This window comes from Petaurus breviceps, unplaced genomic scaffold (genome assembly GCF_028583685.1).
Source record: "Petaurus breviceps papuanus isolate PSGF00001 unplaced genomic scaffold, PetGlider_PUasm1.0 77, whole genome shotgun sequence".
NCBI classification, from domain to species: Eukaryota; Metazoa; Chordata; class Mammalia; order Diprotodontia; family Petauridae; genus Petaurus; species Petaurus breviceps.
In genome coordinates this window covers 14,571,892-14,575,387 of record NW_027186492.1, presented here as the reverse complement: position 1 = coordinate 14,575,387, position 3,496 = coordinate 14,571,892, and the positions used below count along the sequence as shown (strand labels likewise).

At 40.7% G+C, this 3,496-nt stretch overlaps 1 pseudogene; it reads right to left on the bottom strand.

Moving 5' to 3' along the window:
• Window positions 1-715: 715 nt before the first annotated feature.
• LOC138175271 (palmitoyltransferase ZDHHC3 pseudogene) lies at window positions 716-1,606 on the bottom strand (annotated as a pseudogene).
• Window positions 1,607-3,496: the final 1,890 nt, after the last annotated feature.

Genomic DNA, 3,496 nt, shown 5'->3' with positions numbered 1-3,496 from the left:
CTTCCCTCACCCTCCTAATTCCTTCTGCCCACTTCTGCCTTCTTCATTGCCTCCTACTGGGATTTCCCCTGGTCCTTGTGAGTTCAGCTTCCAAGGGTCTGGAACCAGGGCCCCAAATCTGCTTCAGAAGGACAGGTTTTCCAGGAGAAACAAAGATAAAAAGAGTTAGCTTCCAAGATCCACTTTGCTGATGATAAACTGAGAACGATAGCAAAAAGAAAGCTCAGTGTACAGCACTACAGGGGAATGCCACATTATAACTGCTAGGCCACATTATCAGAGATGTTCAGAGAAAGATTGTATCTTTCTCCTCTCAAGAGAAAGAAGAGGAGAAGAAATGAGTTAAAAAGGAATATTTTATTTTCCATACAGGAGGTTTTTAAGGAAAACCTAAGGAAAAGCCCTTAAGCTAAAGTCTAAGTGCAAAATGTTGACTTTTTTCCTTTCTCTTGCTTTTGGCTTTCTTTTAAAAATGGTATCCCTAGAAATATGTTTTACATGTTTGCCCATGTATAACCTGTATGAGATTGCCTGCCATCTTGGGTAGGGGAGAGAGGAGGAAGGTAAGGGGAAAATTTGAAACTCAAAATTTTATAAGAAATGAATGTTGAAGATTTTCTTTACATGTAATTGGAAAAAATAAAATGCTATCCACATTTTCACAAAGTGGGCTGCAGGTTCTTTCAACATCCAGGTTCCATTTGGATGAGCCTATTTATACTTCCTCAAACCCACCAAACTCTTCTGAGCACCTTTCTGTGACTCCTGATACCATCCCTGATTCTGATGTTGCAAGAACCATGTCTGTCTTGTTATCCAAGCCCATAAAAGGGTTAAACCTGTTCAGTGAGAAACTGCCTCCCAAAGTTGTTTTCATTCCTTTTTGAGCCTCTCAATGCCTGTTTCCTCAGTATGGATGGAGTGTGTACCTGGGTCCCAAGCATTACTAATGTGAAGATGAGAAAAAGATGGGCTTCCAAGCACAGCAGGATAAGGTGAGTGACTATGGAGGGAGGAGCAAAAGTGCAGAATTCTATACAATCTACAGGAAATGAAATCCCCCCGCCTTGAGGGCATGCAGGCAAATGAGTGCTATATACACTGTAAACTGAAGGAAATACTTCTGGTTACTCTCTCCCATAAGGTTATTAACCCAGGGACAGTAGTGATCCATATTTCAATGGATCTCTTACACTGCAGTGATGGGCACTGTCAGGTTTGGTGCTATAGCACTTTGGAGGCCTGTATACCACTCACTCTGGTTTCAACTGTAAACTTTTGATGTTTCTGTTTTTGGTGGCATTTCCTTTGGGTACTGTACCTGGATCCAATAGCAAAAGCTGGAAATGGGAAGCCAGAGGCAGGAAATCAAGAATATTTAATGGTATTCCTAAATACAGTTTTTTGGATGGAGTCAGCATGACAAAGGGGAACACAAAATCTGCCTATACAACCACAGCTAGGTGATGACAGCACATGCAATACCACAGCCATCATAGATAACCCACATGTTTCCCAGAGAACCCCATTAAGGAGGAAGGATATAATTCTCTGGGTGGAGGTATTCAGGTTCCCTCTCAATATCTCTGAAGTGCTGGAGTAGAGAAAATATGGGTTTTTATGTGCAAACTTACATCCAACTTCTGGGGTGGGGAGCAGAAGGAGTCCATTGGGCTTACAGGTACCTATGGCAGTGGCAGCAGCCCTAGTGGTGGCAATATCAGCCCTCTGCCTAGTTTCAACTCCACAGAACAAGATGTCCCCCCATACCATGTACCCCCTGGTGTCTCTCTCCTCCTGCTTCTTTTTTCCTGCTTCATTTTTGTGTGTCTTCCCTTTAGATTATAAGCTCTCTAAAGGCATGAACTGTCTTTCTTTCTATTAATTGTATCTCCAATGTTTGGCAAAATGTCTGGAGACACATAATAAATGTTTTTATTTTATTTTATTTGGACTGGACTGGATTGATGAGATTCAGCAACGATTTGGAGCTTGGTCCAAAAAGCAGACTGTTATACAACTGGAACACTTCTCTACTTATAGTGAAATCTGTCTTTGATTTTGAAGTCCATGTTGGATCCCCTCCATGATAGTAGTGAATACCTTTGTCAAACATATTTCTCTCTGTTTTGTGCCTCACTTGCTATTAATTACTATAGGGCTAGTTTAGGAAAGTAATTTGGAACTGTGCCCAAGAAGAGACTAAATTATATATATCTAGCAATACCACTATTAGACCTTCATCCCAAAGAGATTTTTAAAAAACACTAAGATATATGGATATACATATGTGTTTGTGTGTGTGTATATATGTATGTATGTATATGTATGTATGTGTGTGTGTATAAGCTCTTCTTATGGTAAAAGAACTGAAACTTAGGAGGTTTAAAGCCAAGCACAAGCAGCTTTCCAGAGGACTGCTGCTGTGAATATCTCTAATATTCTGGTCATATAGTATAGTGAACTCTATTTATTTAGAAGAAAATTAAAGGAAAGCATTCACAGAAACCAAAGTACAGCATTCATAGTGTTATAACATAACAACATATCACTAAAGTAAACACATAGTATTCACCAAAGTGGCCACATAGTTTTAAACAAAAGATAATCAGTAAGTCTTTAACTCAATGTAATAGTAATGGAATTCAAAGATTCCCCTGTATTGGCTTGGTTTTTTGTTTGATTGTGTCAAAACCCAGAGCTTGTTAATCCCACTTGTGGGATGGACTTGTTGAAGTGAAAAGAGAGGGCTGAACTGGGAGGAGCTGGTGACATAGATTTGGAGAGACACAAGAGAGAGGCAGAAGAACTTTTTGGAAGCAGAGTCTTGGAGGCAGAGAGAGACTGAGAGGATTGCTGAGGGCCACTTTGAATTGCCCAGGACTTTTGAGACCTGCCACCCAGAGCTGCCAAGGACTGAGGAGACATGGCTGTTATGGTGGTACTTTGTCTGTCTGTTTTGATGTTGTTTTGCCAGATTTGTCCACTGGTGAAAGACAGTCCTGTTGTTGCAGAAGTCTGGGAACCTTGCTGTTGGTTCAGAGCTACTGAGACTGTTCTGCAGACAGAGAATGAATACTGTCCACTGGTGAAGGACAGTGCTGTTGTTGCAGAATTCTTGGAACCTTGCTGTTGGTTCAGAAGCCCTGAATAAGGATTTTCTTGTTGTATGTTTACAGAAATCCTGGAAGAGGGTTTTGCTAATGTTTTCAGGGGTCCTGGGACTGTTCTGCAGACAGAATGAATTAATGAAGAGACTAGCAATGTATCTTGTGGCCTTGCTAAGCTTTGTCTCCCCAGGAACACAGATTGCTGAGAACTTGCCTCAGGTCAAGATGAAGAAAAGACCTCTATTTGGGTATTAAGTGCTGTGCTTAAGCTTGTTGTAACTCTGGGGTAGATTCAATTGTGATCCAAGGGTGGGGAACTTTTGACCTTTTTGTGTTCTTTGATTGAACAAATGAATGTACTTTACTTATGATTGGAAACTAATCTC